Source organism: Rattus rattus, chromosome 6 (assembly GCF_011064425.1).
Source record: "Rattus rattus isolate New Zealand chromosome 6, Rrattus_CSIRO_v1, whole genome shotgun sequence".
Classification (NCBI taxonomy): domain Eukaryota; kingdom Metazoa; phylum Chordata; class Mammalia; order Rodentia; family Muridae; genus Rattus; species Rattus rattus.
In genome coordinates this window covers 152,067,917-152,087,087 of record NC_046159.1, presented here as the reverse complement: position 1 = coordinate 152,087,087, position 19,171 = coordinate 152,067,917, and the positions used below count along the sequence as shown (strand labels likewise).

At 42.4% G+C, this 19,171-nt stretch overlaps 1 protein-coding gene and 1 long non-coding RNA gene across 4 annotated transcripts in view; both read right to left on the bottom strand.

The window, feature by feature from the left end:
• Nucleotides 1–19,171, bottom strand: part of Lhfpl3 (LHFPL tetraspan subfamily member 3) — a 525,961-nt gene that overhangs the window by 400,593 nt on the left and 106,197 nt on the right. The gene's annotated exons all lie outside the window — the stretch shown is intronic.
• Nucleotides 1,168–16,342, bottom strand: LOC116904188. Its single transcript, XR_004388334.1, has 3 exons — nt 16,323–16,342; nt 2,933–2,935; nt 1,168–1,366 (listed from the first exon to the last, which is right to left on the bottom strand). It is a non-coding gene; the product is annotated as an uncharacterized LOC116904188 (long non-coding RNA).

Sequence of the window (19,171 nt, the reverse complement as noted above, 5' to 3'; positions counted from 1 at the left end):
GAAATAAATGCCCATGCCTAATTGCCTATGAGACAAGTAGCCACGATCTCAGAACTGGATCCCATATAACAGTGTCCACTCACTAGTTTCAGAGGCTAACAGCCAGCTGAGGTAGGATGAAGGGAGGCAAGTCATAGCAAACATCTAATACTGGGAATAAATTTTCTGCTTTGAATGCCTAACATACACTGAAGACTGACAGGTACATGTTTTCCTGGGTGAGAGTTGGGAAAGAACCTATCCCTGGGCTTGGGGGAAGTTTCCTGGCTAACATAGTTGCCATAGAAATGTGAAGACAAGAGTTCAGGTCCGCAGGATCCACATAAAATGCTGGATGAGTGTGGCTGGTCACCTGCAATTCCAGTCTTGAAGGAAGTGAGAAGAGATGCCTAGAGCAAGGCAGCTAGTGAGACCACCATGTGGGTGGGTTCTAGGTTTAACTGACAGCTCCTGCATCAATGAGCGAGATGGAAAGTGATGGATGGAGGATGATGACATATGTCAACCTCTGGCCTCTACATGCATGTATGTACACATTTATGCACAGTACCACACATACACATGTGAGAGAGAGAGTGAGTAAGAGAGAGAGAGAGACAGACAGACAGACACAGAGACACAGAGAGACAAAGAGAGACAAAGAGAGAGACAGAGAGAAACAGAGAGAGAGAGAGAGAGAGAGAGAGAGAGAGAGAGAGAGAGAGAGAGAGAGAGACTACTAATGTCATGATCCAGCTTTGCCTGGATATAAACGACTTACTGCGCATGTGCAGGCTTGTTCCATTGCTAGGGCTCCCTCTAGTGGTGAACAGCGGTACTGCACATGTGCGGTTTATGCACCAGGTGTCAGTTGACCGTTAATATGCTAATGAGGTGATTCATTCTCCGCCTTTCACTGGAGGACAAGTAGTGGTGTGATCCAAGCCCCACCAATCCCTGAGAGATAATTAGCATACTGTTGTCTATATAAGCCGAGCGATTTTGCTGCTCGGGGTCCCTGTTCAAGAGAGCTGTAACACTAAGAAGAGCTGTAACACTAAGAAGAGCTGTAACACTAAGAAGAGCTGTAACACAGTAAAGGCTTGTTCGCAGAAGAATCCTGTTGCCGCGCGTCGTTCTTGCTGGCGGGACATTGGGCGCGCGACAAGTGGTGCCGAAACCCCGGGAACCAACATCGCCGGTGCCGAGGGGACCCTTCAGTGTGCTGAAGAGGATTCAGAACTGCGAGAAGGTAAATTAAAAGGTAAGCTTCGAGAGGCATGCCCCTTTTTGGAAGAGAGCATGTCAGAAACGGAGCAGAGTGAGAAATTAGGCTTCCGAGAGGCATGCCCCTTTTTGGATTTAAGAGAGCATGTCAGAAACGGAGCTAGGAGCGCGCAAAAAGAAAAAGGTTACTAAAACAAAAGTGAAAGAGATACAAAAGGCGGAAGAAACGCCGCTGGAGGAAAAAATAGGCGTACCCCGGAGGACGAAGTACAAGTCATCCGGAGAGGATATTTTGTATCCATTAAAAAAATTAGAAGCCTTAGAACTGGCTGGCAGTGACTCTGAGCAAGAGTTGTCAGAGTCCGAGGAGGAGGAATTAGAGGAAGAGGCAGCCATGTATGAGGAAGAAAGATATGGGCCTAGGTGGAGAGCCACTGTGAAGAAACCTAAAGTTATGGATCCTTTCTGGGTAAGGCTGGTAATTTTGTTTTTTTTCCTTTGTGTGGGATAGAGAAGCCACAGAGGGCAAGCTTAAGCCTGGACCAAAACCTCTATGGCGAATGGTCCATGCCTGCTTAGAGGATAAATGATGTGAGGAAGCCGTTAGGACAGGTCAGAGGGTCCTTGCAGAGCAACAAAAAAGTATGTCAGAGGGAGAAAAGGTCTCGAAAGAAAAAAAAAAAAAAGAAAAAGAGATAAAAGGAACAGAAAGAAGGCAGAGACAAAAAAAGAGGATAATCAGAACCAGGAAACAAATAAGATATATTCTTCTTTAAAAGCCTTGACCTTAGAAATGTCAAACAATCTAGAAAGCATCACTGACAGCTTAGAGAAAGTGAAAGTAAAGGTAGAACCATCGGGTCCCGGGCCTCCCGCAGAGCAACAAAAGTAAGCGCAGGACTCGACCTCAGTTCCACCACCAGACTCGTATTGACCCCTTGAATGGGAACTCAGATGGTGGATACAGATTTTAAAGGCCGCAGTAAGCAGAGTTCAGAAGGATCACAGAAATTGAAAGCATGTGCAAAGATAAAGATTTGGGGTAATGGTAGTGGTCAAAAGGGGACAAGGTAATAATGGTAAAATGTTTTTGTGTATGTGTTCTTTTAGAGTTATGTTAAAATCTAGAGAAGCAAAGTCGATTCTCATAGATACTTTTAGTCTTTGGACCCTGACTAGAGACAGTTTACACCCTGGACAAGAGAAAGAATGGGGTTGAGAAAACAGTCCTCCCGAACTCTCCACAGATGCTTTGGCAAAAGAAGGAAATGAGCTTAAACTTTTTGGAGCTCTCCTGGGAACAGAAGGAGGTGGGAGACGTCTTGCCTCCTTGCTGGCTCCTATTGGAGAAATGCTTATCTCTGGTTCTGGGTTCTTTAGGCAGGATGTCTGGGTCACTTTGGTGGAACACCATCTAGTTCTTTTCCTCTGTGTCTATTGTCTGTCCTTGGTGCACCAAGCTGTCCATGTATGTCAATTTATGTCTGGGTTTTGCTTCTCCTTGCTTGAATGTTTTGTGTTTCATGTTTAAAAGAAAAGGTTAAAATTTTAAATGCTGGTTGATTCACCCATTGATGTAGCTTTAACTCCTTTCAAGAAAGGAACAAATAAATAAAATGTTTCAATTGGCTTTTAGAGCCTGCATCTGTAGCTAGAAGCCTAAGTCGGCTGGGCAAGCTCCCCAGGGGGCTGGCTAAATGTTTACACTAGCCGATCCTAAAGACACCAGCTTCTAAGGTAATGGAACTGATCGCTGTCTCTCTTAGAAAAATCTTTGACTGAGATTATTGGACTCAACAGGTGACAAGGTGTTTCTCTTAAAACTACAGCTAGAAAAGGTAAAAATGGTGATTGATTTAAATATTAAAGGTATGTGTAGCCACTTCATTTTTGTTTCTGATTGGTTTTAAATATATAAATATTCTCTACATGCCTTGGTTATGGACTATTGGCTTTTAAGTTATTGGATATGGTTTAAAAAAATGTAACATTGGTAACAGAAAGTTGACATAAAACTGGTAAATTTGGATGGAGTCATTCTAGACAACATGTGGCATGAGCCAATCTAGGGAAACAGGTCTAAATTGGGATGATATTTTTATGGAAATCTTATCCTAGAAACCAGGCTTCTATAAGATTTTAAGGCAATGTCTCTTTGTTGAGGTATTGGAGACCGCACCATCATGTGTTCATATGTAGGAATTGGCAGTCAAACCTTGTAAATGAAGGATAGACTCGGTGTTTTGGAGACTGGATTTTGGGATGATGAGGCTGATCTCGAGGAAGAGGCTGCTCAGTGTGAGAAGGAGAGATATGAAGATTGTGGCACCCTAGAAGCGGCTTATGCGAAAGTGGTTAAGATGCTTAAAAACAATCAATTGTCCATAGCACCTGAAAAGGTTCAAATGGGCCAAATGGGAGAATATTTAGGAACTAAAATCACTCCTCATAGTATTTCCCCTCAAAAAAAAAAAATTGAATTACGAAAAGATCATTTAAAAACATTAAATGATTTTCAAAAATTACTAGGAAGCATAAATTGGATTCAACCCTATATTAAAATGCCCAATGTAGATTTACAACCACTTTATGAGATCCTGAAAGGGGATTCTCAGCTTACTTCACCCCGTGTTTTAACCAAGGAAGCACGATTATCCTTGAGGAAAGTAGAAGAAAGATTAGAAAAGACAATGCTAAGAAGGTACAAGGAAAAGGAAGATCTCCTTTTGTGTATACTAAGAACCTTTCGTCAGCCTACAGGAGTGCTATAACAACAAGGTCCACTTCTTTGGATTTATCCCCATATTTCTCCAAATAAGACCCTTGAATATTATCCTTCTGCACAGCTTGCTGTGTTAGGCGTTAAATCTTGTATTCAGCATTTTGGTATTTTACCCAAGAAAATTATTATACCATATACAACAGCTCAAATAGAAACATTGTGTGCCTTGATAGATGATTGGGCCATATTACGCTGTAGTTTTGATGGAGAGTTTGACAATCATTATCCTAATTTTTTTTTTACTGAACATTCAGTGATCTTTCCGAAGATCACTGCCTCAGAGCCTTTGTCTGGAGCGTTAGATATTTATACAGATGGCTCCAAAACAGGTGTAGGTGCCTATATGGTTGATTCTCAAGAACCAGTATTAATTCAATACAGTTCAGGCACCCCCCAAATTACAGAATGTAAAATTGTATTGGAAGTTTTCAAAAGATTTCATGATTCTTTTAATTTAATTTCTGACTCTGCTTATGTAGTTAATGTGGTGCGCTCACTTGAAATTGCATGGCCAATTCGGTCGACTAGTACTGTATGTCAAATTCTTTTAGAATTACAAAATTTGATTTGGGTCAGAAAAAATAAATTTTTTATACAACATATTCGAGCCCATACTAATTTGCCTGGTCCCACGACCAGTAATAATGCCCTGGTGGATGCTAGTACTCGTAGAGAGTTTGTTTTCCATACTGCTCTGGTTGATCTCGCTAGAGAATTTCATCAAAAGTTTCATGTACCTGCCTTTACTCTTCAACAAAAATTTAAAATCTCTAGAGCTGTAGCTCGTGATGTGGTGTTACGTTGCCAAAATTGTGTTCAATTTCACCACCCTCCTCATGTGGGGATAAACCCTAGTGGTCTGATCCCGTTAAAACTTTGACAGATGGATGTCACACACATATCTCAATTTGGAAATTTAAAATATGCTCATGTTTCTGTTGATACCTGTTCTGGTATTATACACGCTACTCTGATGACTGGTGAAAAGGCTCGTAATGCCATTAGCCATTGCTTAGAGACATGGGCAGCCTAGGGGAAGCCTGATAGTCTCAAGTCAGACAACGGGCCTGCCTACACTACAAAGTCCTTTCAGGCATTTTGCCAGACAATACAGGTCGGTCATACTACAGGCTTACCATACAATTCCCAAGGTCAAGGAATTGTGAAAAGAGTACATCGTACCTTAAAAGAGCTTATACAAAAACAAAAAGGGGGAATTGCCAGCAGCCGAACACCAAAAGAACAACTTTCTTTAGCTCTTTTTACTCTAAATTTCTTAATTCTGGATGCATGGCCACTCTGCTGTGGATTGCCATGCTACTACTACACCTACAATGCAGAAGTAAAGTGGAAGGATGTCTTAACTGATGAATGGCGTGGCCCAGATCCCGTGATTTCGAGATCTAGGGGAGCGATTTGTGTTTTTCCGCAGAATCAAGAAAATCCAATTTGGGTACCTGAGCGTTTGACTCGAAAATTGCCTTCTGCTCTTCCTGAAGATGAGACTACGAACCCTACTATTACTACTGGGAATGGTAATACAGGTTAATTCGCTCACCCTGTGGGCTATTGCCAGATCCTGGCCAGTACCCATGTCAGTTCATAGCAATTCTACTGTTTTGAGAATAAGACTGGCAAGCATAATCTCTGGCCTTGGTTTCAATGGGTGCTGTCCAATGAGCAAGGGTCATATACATCCCTGACCCCCTTTGCTAGGTTGATGGGAGAGAACTTCGTGCTGTATAATGTTTCAGCTACCAGAAAAAGGTGATACCAGGTTGATCAATATTCAATATAATAACCTCTTGGTAAATAATACTGCCACTAGTACTTCAGTATGTGCTAGATTACCTTTTTTCTGATAAGCACTAATGTCAGCAATGGTGCTTTAAATTGTAATAGCTCTGATGTAGTCTGCTATTTAGCTGAATGCTGGGATGGCACCAATGACACCAAGCAGTGATGGTTAAGATTCCTCCTTGTGCCAATCCCAGTGGAGGCAAACCCAGATAGCTTTCCTATTCTTAATTTGCTGAGAGCCAAAAGAGATTTTGGAATTACGGCAGCCATAATTTCAGCCATTGTGCTGTCTGCTGCCGCAGCTACCACAGCTGCAATTGCTATGACCAATCAAATACAGACGGCTGAGACTGTCAATCAGATTGTATAAAGAACTGCAGTGGCGCTAGAGATACAAGAAGAATTTAATACCCATTTGTCATCTGGCCTTCTATTAGCCAATCAAAGGATAGGTTTAGTTCAAGAACAAATTGAAGCACTGTATCATATGACACAGCTGTCTTGTGTTTCCTCCCTTAGAGGTTTATACATTATTCCTTTATGAGCTAACTTTTCTCAGAATTTTCAACAGAGCAAAAAAATCTCAATTATCTGAAAGGAAACTGGTCCATGAAAGCAGAGCAACTATCAAGACAATTGCTGATGCAGATTGCTGTCCTCAACAGCACTAGGCTGGACCCCATCACAGTTGAAGACTTTACCTCATGGATTACCAATGCTTTCTCCCTTTTAAAGGAGTGGGCGGGCATGTTTGTCCCGGGAGCTATTGTCCTCCTGGGATGCGGAGTAGGTCTCTGGCTTATTGGCCGATTAAAAAGAGAACATGCCAGACACAAAGTGGTTGTTTACCAGGCTATGACCACCATTAAAAAGGGTGCTTCTCCCAACATATGGCTGGCCTCTTTGAAAGATCAAGAGTTCGCCCTAGATCATTTTTGTCACAGTCATGTGGAGTCATTGTATCCAGGGACGGACAACTTTCCTCGAACTCGACCAACCTAAGACACGGGCCCGTGGCGATAGGGTAACTCTATGACGGGTAAGGCCGAGTTTGGATGAGAATGACCTAAGACAGGAGCAATGACAAGATTGACGTGACACCCAGATCTAGACCAGTCATTTTATTAAACAAAAAAGGGGGAGATGTAGAGAGCGGCGCGGCGAAACAAAGATGGCGCCGACATCCAGCTTTGCCTGGATATAAACGACTTACTGCGCATGTGCAGGCTTGTTCCATTGCTAGGGCTCCCTCTAGTGGTGAACAGCGGTACTGCACATGTGCGGTTTATGCACCAGGTGTCAGTTGACCGTTAATATGCTAATGAGGTGATTCATTCTCCGCCTTTCACTGGAGGACAAGTAGTGGTGTGATCCAAGCCCCACCAATCCCTGAGAGATAATTAGCATACTGTTGTCTATATAAGCCGAGCGATTTTGCTGCTCGGGGTCCCTGTTCAAGAGAGCTGTAACACTAAGAAGAGCTGTAACACTAAGAAGAGCTGTAACACTAAGAAGAGCTGTAACACAGTAAAGGCTTGTTCACAGAAGAATCCTGTTGCCGCGCGTCGTTCTTGCTGGCGGGACATTGGGCGCGCGACAGTGGATGCTTAAACAAATACTTTGAAGCAAATTCTCAAACACTGCCAATCTCAGTTCTCTATCTATTCCCAGACGTAGCTTTGTCCGTATGTATCTAATTTCTTGATTGGATGTGGAGAAATCAACCCAAGCGTGATTATTAAATTGGATATGCAGCTATATACAGTGTGCCAAATAATAGAACATGCTCTATTTGTTATGCAACAAAGTCTAGCGCATGGATAACTAAATGAATAATCCCCCGGAATCAATATCCCATTGTTCTCCTAAACAGAAATAAGCTCTTATAACTCAAATTTTATAGAACTTTATGGTACACAAAGTGCATTTACACACACTGACTTTTCTCTTGAGTATCCTTTAGAGATGACTAGGAGTCACTACCACTGCCTCCCCGTTGGAGGAACTAACATTGCTGGAGATCCCACCGCACTGTATGGTTACACTAAGCTTCTCTACTCTCCGCCATCCCATGGTACTTCTCAATACCTAGTGCTCCTGCATCTCCCCCTCCTCCCCTCTCAGGCCCCTCCCCTATCCCCTCTTCCTCCATTTCTCTTCAGGAAAGAGCAGGCCTCCCAGGGATCTCAACCAAACATGGCATAGTAAGTTACAACAAGACTAGGCACAAACCCTGATATCGGCTGGATGAGGCAAACCAGTCAGAGGGAAAGGGTCCCAAAAGCAGGAAAAGAGTCAGAGACACTCCTCATTCCCACCATTAGGGGTCCCACATGAAGGGCAAGCTACTTACCCACAATGCATTAGGTCAGCCCTGTGTACAGGCTGTCTGTTGTCAGTTCAGTTTCTGTGGGTCTAGATTAGTTGATTCTGTGGATTTCTGTTTGGTGTCCTTGACCCTTCTGGGTCTTACAATCCTTTCTCACTCTGTCACACTGACTCCGTGAGGCAGATGGACAATGACTGCCCCCCTTCCCTTTAAGTCGGATTTACTAACACAGGAACCCGTAAAGTCAAGGTCAGTGTCCTTGCTCTGCCCTTTAGACACTGCTGTCGAACTCAGCAGGTACAATAAGAATAAAATCTTTGGAGGGGGCACGTTGGGAGGCAGCAGCAGCGATGTGGGGCTAAGGGGGAAACGGACACTTGGAGAATTGTGAGTTGCTCTTGCAGTGAGGAAGACTTTGGATGGAGGTCAAAAATGACAGGGAGATTTAAAGGGAAGCATCAGAAATACAGTTCCAAGAAATACATGAAATCAAAACCTAAGCTCTCACTGATGCTGAATCTGGGCAAACGCCATTTGCGAACTTCTGCAACGCGCTTCTACTTGATTCTCAGCAACAGATTCCAACTCCTGCTAAAATCCCCTTTAATCCACAGGCCAGGATTACAATTAGTTCAAACATCCATCATGTTTATCCAGAAAGCCTTGGTCCAGTGAAATAAATAAACACTTCAAAACACACACACAGGCTTGTTTCCCTTGGGTTAATCTGGTGACTGAGCCATGACTGACGGTGGCTGAGCACGGCTGCCGACAAAGTAGGGGTAAACCTGTGGAGCGGCAATGGCCACGTGATAGCTGTGGGAGCCATGACTGACGGTGGCTGGGCGACGCTGCCAACAAAGTAGGGGCGGACCTAAGCGCACGAGGCCGTGGAGCTGCAATGGCCTCGTGTTAGCTGTGTGAGCTCTTTGCATGCTACCTGGAGACTTTTAGTGGAAGCATGAATGCAGTTGTCCGAAACATACAGAAAGCCACTTCCTTGTTTCCAGTGCTGAAATGTCCTGCCCTGGAGAAGGATGAAGATTGCAGTAAGAGCACATTTACATGATGAACTTTCCCAATGCTCCCACGTCATTTCAGAAGTATCCTTGGCCACCTGCAGATCTCCCAAAGCCACATGTTTAAAAGACCGAAATCAGAAATGTCTCTACATAGCCCAACCATCTTGCCTTTTTTTTAATAGTTAAAGCAATGTAAAATTTCAGTTTTTGGTAAAAGGTCACTGGCAAATTTTTTTCTCTAATCTGGCCAAATAATTAAGATGACACTTTTTATGGTCAACATTGTCCTTGGAAATATTATGCTAAAGGAATACACCTTGTGCAAAGGCTAGATTTCACTATTAATCCAGAAACAAATGCAAAGCAAATGAAAACAGAGGAGAAATGCGTCTAGCCACTTACTTCCCTGGTGTCCTCACTGGCACCTGTGTCTAAGTGGTCCTTCGCCCTCCTCTGATTTTCCAGTCCACAGGTGGTGTCTGACACAGCCAAGAAGAGGATGGAGTAGAGCCAGGCATAAAAACAACACTTAGGCTCTCTTCCTGCCTTCCACATCTTCCACAGAGGAACTCTAGATGATCAATGGTAGCTAATTGTGCCGCAAATTTTGATCTTAGACCAGTGTCCCTGCCATTTCTCTCTCATTATATCGACTTCTCTGAAGAAGACTTACAATAAGTTCCATGCCAGCCTCTTTAATTTTGTTTTCTGTTGAGTCTGTTGTTTTAGGTAAATTCACACAAAACAGATTATCAGGTGTTGAATGATATTTAATTGCAGAGTAAATATATTGTATTAGCAACTCATCAGAAAACAAGCCACCCTTGGCATTTATAAAACAAGGTCTCATGAAGGATTGGCTATTGGGTGTTGGAAGTGTTTAAGATGCTAGAGAACAAGATGGAGTCCTGCAGTGGTCAGTAACTGCAGGAGAAGCTGCTGTCCAGGGTGAAGGAGCAGAAGGTTCTGCCCCATACCTGGCTGGGTGAGTCTCATTCCAGGAACCTATTCCTAACACCTCTGCTGCCCTGGCCATTTTCTCCCTGGCTAAGGCTGGCAGTGCTATTGCTATGGCTGAGGTGACAATGATAGCTCAGAAACTGGGTGTTTTCATCTCTTTATCTCTCAATCCTCCAACGACAGCACTTGCTTTCTCATCAGCAGAGTCTAACAGGAGCTTGGTGACAATGAGATTTGAGAAATACAGTCTGAGTGTTGGGTGTTGTGAATTTACAGAAGATAACCTGACTGGGGAGATAGGAAGAGCATGCGGAGTTCAAACAAACAAACAAACAAACAAACAAACAGCCATCTTTAAGCCCAGTTGGGTACAAAGGGTGAAACCAGGCCTAGAATATTCAAAGCCTACACAAAGCATTGCCCTTTATAAAACTGAGTCTTGGCATCACTTCCTCCTTACTGCTTACAGATTGAAAGGTATCTGGGAACTGTTGGGTAGTCTCACACATTTAATGTGTCTCTTTCTTGGTTCAAAATTCTTAAGGCTCTTTTATTTTTTAAAAACCACACATTGTTAATCTTTGATTTATGTTATTTTCCTCTTCGACTTCAGACTCACATCTTCTGAAGGAGAGTGTCAGAATCAGTAGCTGTGCTGTGAGTGGTAACAAGCAGGGGCCTAAGGATTAGTATCCCCCAAAGAAACTGCATGCTGCCGTGGGGCAGGGGGTAGGCTACCCAAGGGGACCCCGAGACTCCTAGGAAAATGTCTTCTCTCACAATTCTCATAACTCATCTCATAACTCTATCTACAAGTACATAATTTCCAAATTTTGATTCACCCTTTGTATAATTTGTAACGTTACTACAGGGAAGACAAAGAGAGACTAACGGCTGTTCTTACCCAGCTCTAGGCAGAACCATGTACACATCCATTTCCCCGGAGAATGAAGCAATGAACACCAAAGTCTGTTAAAAGGAGTTCCTGTTCACAATTTTTAAGCCCTCACAATCGTAAAACTTTACACTTTTAAAAAACAACTTCGAAGGCAAGAGTTTCACACATTGGCATTACTCTTTCATCATCCATGTGGTGTTAAAGCTGCAGAAACATTTCATTTACCTAGGCAGGACATGACTAGTCAAACCAGAGAACCACTGAGCAGCACAGAACAGAAGAGCAGGGCCTTACTCTATACTTCTACTGCACTGCACAGTGGAGGGGGTGGGGGAAGAAGCAGGAAGGGGGAGGAAAGAAGAAAGGAGAGAAGAGAAAGCAAGCTATATGCTCTATCATCAGTTAAACATTAATATATGGATACTTAACATATAAAGTAGTTACTAATTGAATAATTGCCTGCTATGATTTATGAAAATAGAGCTTGCTCTGACACTTTGAATATTTTTTCTTACAAATATTCTTAATATTTGTATGGCTGTATATAGAATGCATTTTGTCACTGTCTTGAGCTGACAGTTCTCAGTAACTTCAGTGGGTATTCATTAAATATATAAAATTGAGAGGATCTGAATGCACGTGGGGGAGGAGAAGAACATGATCAAAATAGTAGATCTGAAAATTGCTTTAAAGTAATATAAAAATATATAGAGAGAATTAAAAGTGGAAATCCTTCCTGAGTTGTGGTTTTAGATTCTGTTTAGTTGGGAAACACAGGCCATACATACATTCTCTACATGTTAGACCAAAAGGTTTCAACTGGTCGTACAACAACCAACTTGAACGTTATAGACTCAGGACAATCATTCCATGACTTTTGGTGAGCAGGACTGTGTATAAATCAATGCTGGTGTTGAGGATGAAGTAAAACCTACGATCCTCATCTCGCTTGCATGTGAAGATTAAATGAACCTCTAAGGAAAAACACTCAGGAGGGCTGAGGCAAACGACAGTCGAAGTGACGAGGCCACCTCACCGATCACAGCTAATAAGACAGGATGGCCCCAATAACACAGAGTGGGTTTCCAAGGACTTTGGAGTGAGAATCTGCCCCTCCTGCTTTTTAACCAAAGCTGATCAGATGGGAAGGAGAAGGAGCATGGAATGGTCTTGTTCTAGGTGAAAGATTTGTGTCAGATAGTTCGCATACGGCAGCTTACTGAGTTGCGCCAAAAATACTGAATGGAGTTACTGTCCACATTTTACAGGGGAGGCCACTGGTCCTTAGTGCAAATTGAATTGCTTCTCTATCATATACTAATAAATGGCAACGCTGGAACTGGGACTCAGGCCTGGATCTCCCCTACAGGGCTATTTGACAGGTGAGGATGTGTTGCTCATGTAGGGACGAGCAGACTTCTCCATAGCAGTGCTCTGTTAATCCTCATATCTTGTAAGTAAGGACCCAAACACACCAAGACAGTATATATTTGGGCTGTCATTTACTTACCACTTGACCTGGTGGCAGGTTTAGGGAGACAAAGTTTGCCTCCTTACCTATGTGACATATGCCCCACCCTTTTCCTGTTCCTTTCACTTCAGCAGCACAGTTAGCACCTGACGTCAACCCAAAACCCAGGGCTCTGCACAGGCCAGCTTCTCAGCTCTCCCCCGGCCTTTCTCTTTGACTTGCTTCTATGGTCCTGAGAATGACATCGCTTCCCAAGGAACCAAAACAACCTAGCATGCCTCTCTGTCCTTTTTTGATTCCTAACTGTAGATCGCTAAACCTCCCTGTTAATTTTTTCTCTTGTCATTTTATGTGTATTGGTGTTTGACCTGTAAGTGTACCTGTGTGGCAAGTACACGCCTGGTGCCCTGAAGACATGAGAGGAATAGCCAGGAAGTGCACTGTGGGTGATGGGAATTGAAATCTATTCCTCTTATCTGCTGATCCATTTCTCCAGCCCCTTCTAAATAGCCCCTTTATTAACACACTTACTTGAGAAAACAAGCAAGTCTATGTCTTTTGAGCTCTTTAGAGATGAAAATGTTCTACATCTAGAAATGCCTTTCTTAGAGACCTGAGCACTATTTCTTTGAAATGCTATCATCAGAAGGTAGTGCCCTGGTGGCCTCAGGACACAGCATGAGGGTGGGAAGCTAATTTTAGTAAGCACCAATTAGTGAACACTGTTGTCCTTCACTCTTCAACCTCAGACTTAACACTCCCTGCTCTGTAATGCCCTGCTTGGCTTTTCCAGGTCCTTCCTGTGCTCTGCTTTGAAAAAATATTTTTCAAGTTGAGTTCAATCTCTGTTTCAGCACAGTATCTTTCAGTAACATCTACCTTGCTGCTCAACTGGTCCAGTAGAAATTTTCCTTTACATAACACGTGAGTCTCAAATCAAGAATCCAACAATTACTATATATTTTAGAACATTACAAACATGAAATACACATAACAGATATAAGGCCAATATAGGCTGTGTGAAGAACTTTTACAATGGAGAAAAAGTAAAAAAGGGGAAACTCACAAAAATACAAATAAAAAGGGTAAATCTCAAAATATTATTAAAGGGCAAAGATACAAATGGATGCTTAACACATTAAAATGTTAACTCTGTTAAACATGTTCTCTCGAAATAAGGGGAAGAAATGAACCAAAGAATTAGGTAAGAGCTTACACTGTCTAACACCATCACTTTGGAAAAGAATTTAAATATTTCCCAATAAACAGTGAAATGTTTTAAACTGATAAAAAAGAAAGAAAGAAAGATAGATAGATAGATAGAAAGATAGATAGAAAGATAGAAAGAGAGGGAAGGAGGAAGAAAGTGGGAGGGAGAGGGAGAGAGGGGTGGGGGAGAGAGAGAGGTGGGGACAGAGGGACAGAGAGAGAGAGAGAGAGAGAGAGAGAGAGAGAGGACAGAGAGAGAGAGAGAGAGTTCAATATTAGACAGGGACAGAAAACTGTGAAAATAAGCAGAGAAGGTTGTCTGAGCTGAGCAACTCAGCTGAAATGCTGTAGGGAACCAGCCTCCTCATGTGTCACCAAACAAGAGAATTTGGGCTGACATCTCTGATTGTCAAAAAGTGGATAATAGAAGATGGAAATTTCACCGCCATTTGAATGCTCCTTGGAAGCTAGCAGAAGACACTGGAGAAAGAGAGTTTGGGGATAATCATCACCGGCCCCTCCTCAAAGGATAATGGAAAAGCCACAGGCAGAAGTGGTTCTCCAGCCCAGGCTTCTGCTCTGAGTAAACTACACATGGATTAGCAACACAGGATATAATAAGGCATTTTAGACAAACTCTATTAACAGCCGAAAAGATCCACAAGCCACTGTTAATTCATAAATAAGAAGCAGGAGGAGTTTAATTTCCCACTTCTTTGTGTCCTACTGAGACTCGCTAAATATACTTAGATTATACACTCATTCATACACACGGTGTCACCAGGGTAAGAAACAAAAACAATGTGACATTTTCCATCAAGGCCCAGTAGCACAGTGTGGCAGAGGGTGGTGACGCCATCTCCACCCTAAAGCACTGCTTTGTTAGAGATCCCTGCTTCACGCATCACTAGAAAAACAAACTGGCATGCACTCTTCATGGGAGAAGATTCTATGGAATTCCATGGAACTCCATCTTTGAGTTAGAAGTCAACCTCTGGGCACCTGCTTCTGGGGAAGCCCTCAATTGTAATACTGTCCTGAAGGAGATCAGTCCTTCTAAAAGATGTGTAAAACACCGTCTCAGCTTTAATCCAAAGAGCACCTTTGTGAGACAATTCCATCAGTACCGAGTGCACACCTGAGTGCAGACCGTGAGGACAGACTAGACTAAGAGCATTGTTTTCAATGCGTCTTATAATTTTGTCAGTAACTTACTTCACGTTTAAATGATCAAACAAAACTATTGCCAGAACCTAAGCATAAAATCATTTCATTCTATTTTGAAAGGACAATCAAGCGTCTTGTTTTCCATCAAAGCTATTCAGTCTAATAGTCCGTGTGCTGTTTCCTGCTAGCTCCAGTGCTGAGGGGCTGTTCATAATAGAAATATCTATAAAAACAATCACATCAACCGAGTTTTACATGGAAATAGAGCATTGAACAGCCTCCATACAGTACAGAAATGGTTTTTCAAAAGCGCTGTAGAATGCTCGTAAAGGAGTAGAGGGAATTAGCTGAATGCAGTGGATTGACAAGCTATCAACAAAATAACACACATTTTTCATGAAAATGGCTAAATGACTATTTACTTGATGAACTGCAATGTACTGGTGCTGAAGGAGCCATTTTTCTGCACTGGCTAAATAATGTGTGTTTACCAAAACTGGGTAATTATGGAGTCATCATATAAAGTACTGTCTGTGCCTGCCAAGGAGCGAGATGAACCTGCTACCGGGGGAAGGCCTTGAAACTTGGCTTTGGTTATTTCTAACTCTAGCACAGCAGACAAGAATGAGCAGACAACATGTCGACGAATGACTGAAGGAGGAAAAGGCGTCCCCGGGTTTCTCTGTCATCGACACTCCTTAAGTAAAGACGAAGAGTCTATCAGCTAAAACCGTGATTCTAGCATTACTGGTATTGAAGATGGAGGGTGTCCGCACAGCTCGAAAAGGAAAGCAAACCTTCGACATATAAATGTTTAGTTGAAAACGATATTCTTTTTTCATTAAGTTTAAATTATTTGGAAGACTAACGATAAACCTTATTTTGACTTAGACTGCCTAAGAGATAGATTTTCCATGGAAGAGGAGGGAAAATTAATAATAACACAAATGAGAAAGGAAGCTGACAGCATTTGATTGTGAGAGGCAACTCCTTCAGAGAATGTATCGACTCTTAGAGCCAATGGAAAGTCTTCATTTTCTGGCCAGCAAGCTGCACAAGAAAGTTGCCCAAATCACGTAACTTACTGTTCTTGACGTCTTATGCACAAAAAGACCCATATCCTGTTGACACACACTAATTAGCAAGAACAGTTAGCAATAAGCAGAGCTGCAGACGCCAAAAAGAAAAGTTGGTTCATTTAGGGACTTCCCCAGAACTATGGTCTATGATGGATTAGGTCTTGCTTCTCCTTTTTGGCAGGTGTAGGGGTCTATGTGCTAGGCTCTTAGGTCAGAATGGTGCCTTGTTCCTCTATCATGGTGTCAGGTGTGCTAAGGTATACAGTCCAAGTTAACACAGTGCATAATCTCTTTCTGTTACTGGGATAAACACCCTGACCAATAGCTACTTGGATAGAAAAGTGTTCATTTAGCTTACAGGTAACAGCCTAGCATCCAGGGAAGCCAAGGGGAACACACAGGCAGAAACTGAAGCGGAGACCGGAGACTTCAGAGGAACATTAGTCACTGGCTTAGTCCTTCTATTTCTCACACAGTCTAGGAGCATCTGCCTAGAAATGGCACAGCTCACAGCAGACTGCACCCTCCTCTATCAATAAAGAAAATGCCACAGCCATGCCCACCAGGCAAGTTCTGATGGAGGCAGTCTCTCTTTCCAAAGACTCTAGTCCATATCACTTTGACAAAAACTAACCAGTAAAGAATATACATCCTGGTCTGTTGCTTTCAGATAGTTTTTCTATATATTTAAATTGATGTATCCAGAAATACACAACAAAATAGCATTTTAGTAAATATTTCAAATGTTCAAATAGAAGAGGAAATAGTTAAATGTTTAAGATGGGCACATTGGGGGGAAAAATCTCTTTATGGAACGTAGAAATCAAAATGTAAGGGACATCTGCCTTTGGTGCAACGCCTGTCTCAGAATTAAAAGTAGCCACTTCTGCTAAACACTGTTGCGGGCTTGATACAACTCAAAGGAACAACGCCTAAGGAAGGCCGGCAGAGGTGAAGACCCCGATCTACAGGGAATCCCTCTGGTTCTCTGGGACAACACCTGGCATCCTCACATGTGTTAGTTGACCAACAAGTAAGTGTTTTCAACACCTCCCATGATGTTGACAAAGAATAATTATAACTCTTCCTTTTTAAATAGGAATAATGTAACTTAACATAACTTTCAGAGATAGTACCCGTTTATTTGAGTGTATAATCTGCTCTTTGGTCACATAATAGGATAGAACAAAAGGTGCAGAAATGAGTAAGGGCTTCAGTCAAGATCAAAAGTGAATTAGCCACAGGCTTTAACCCTGTGCCTGCCATCACAATGTTTTCTGAGTTTATGAAAATTTCCTTAAGGAATTCAGTGCATTGAAGTGGGAACATTGCTTTGGGACTGACATTAGGTGATGGAGTCTGTTCTTTTCGTGTGTGTGTGTGTGTGTGTGTGTGTGTGTGTGTGTGTGTGTGTGTGTGTGTTAAGGTTCTAACAGTGGTTATGGATTAGATTGATTTGTTGAAAACTTCTGCTCAGAGGGTTCATACAGACAGAGACGGCACACACAGCTCTGCAGGATCTGGGACCATTTGGGCCTCTGACTTTCTACCTGCCCCCTGCCTTCTGAGATACCAGTTCCTCATGTAAGTGACTATTCCAGATGCACAAAGGCCAAAAAGAAAAAAAAACACAGAGAACTTACCTCCTAACCCTACAGAGAATCTCCCTCCTTACCACGTGGGGAACTTACTCCTCAAGTCGAATCAGCTCAAGTCAGTTTCCACTGAAAATGACTTCCCAAATTCACAGATATTTTTCCCATTTATTTTTGGGCTATTTCCCAAGGATCTCTAGAAAAGACTCACAGAAACTTATCCACAAGGCATTTTTTTTTCTCAAAAAAGAATCTGCTTTGTACAATAGTTCTGTGTCCCTCAGAAGGCATTGGCCAGAAAGCCTTCCTAACGATGAGAACTGTGTCTTCTGAACTTCTGCAGAAGATGAACTATCCTGCTTTATGCTTCTGTGTCAGGAGGCTTGGGTTGAATCAGAGTGCAGAAAGTGGCCCTGGTCCCACTTCCTTGGTCTGCTGCCACTGGTGCCTGAAGATGTTTTACACTGTGTAAAGTCTCTTAAAAATCATATTCAAAAGAGTAAGATGAACTTCCAATGTCTGGTCTTCAGCTTTGTCTAGACACAAGTTTGCTGGTTATGAAGAAAAGAAGGCACCTGCCTAGACATCGGTATACACTCTTACTCTTCTTTCACAGAAATCCAGTAACCGTGTACTTACACATACCACCTTTCAGTACTTCATGTATGTAAACAGATAAGATGGAAAAATCAACCAAACACGGGCTGCATCCCAGACTTCCTTAACCTTCACAAAAACCATAGACGCCTAGGAGCAGTTGCTCTTAGTATATTGTTATACAACAAAGACTGCTGGGTGCGGTGGCATACACCTTTAATCCCAGTTTAGAGGCAGGAGAATTTCTGTGACCTCAAGGTCAGTCTGCTCTGCATAGCAAGTTCCAGGACAGGCAGGTTACATAACAGAGAGATTCTATCCCAGAGCAAACAAGCAAGCAATCAAAAATGATGAGGAAACAAAAGCGAAGTGGCTTGTGTGATAAGAAGGGAAGTGTGGCTGACCCCGGGAACTCAGATTTCAGAATGCATGCTCTTAATGATTATGTCAAACACGGGCACTTGTAAACTTGAAACAATAACCCATGATTGACTAACATAAAACATTTGCACGTGATTGAGAATAAATGCACGTAGAAGACAACTACATGCACACATCTTTGCGTGTCTGAGTGACAAGGCTTTAAAGACAGGAAGAGCCACCTCAGAAGCAACCGCAAAATAGCCTAGGCTGTAAAATTCAGGGTTAACAATAGATGCCAGGGGCTGTCCCCAGAGAACCAGAGAGATTCCTGTAGGCTGGTGCTGCCAGCGGTCTTCACCTCTGCTGACATTCCTTACACTATAGTCAGACAGATTTTGTCACACTCATGACACATATTCCTTCAAAAACCTACCACGTTATCCACAAACCAAGTTCTAGAGTATCTCAAATTACAATCTGCCATTGCATATTTGTAACCCAATAAACACAGCTGCTGCAACTCAGAAATAACGGCTTAGAATTATTGGACAAAAGCAATGTCTGCAGGAAGCAACACACTGGAATCAATGAAAGCTCTGTAGAGCATTCTTAAATTCCTTTAAACTAAGCCATGTGTAGACCTCTCTGAAAACAGTAGAGTGGCTTCTGACATGTGTACAAAGGAATTCAGAG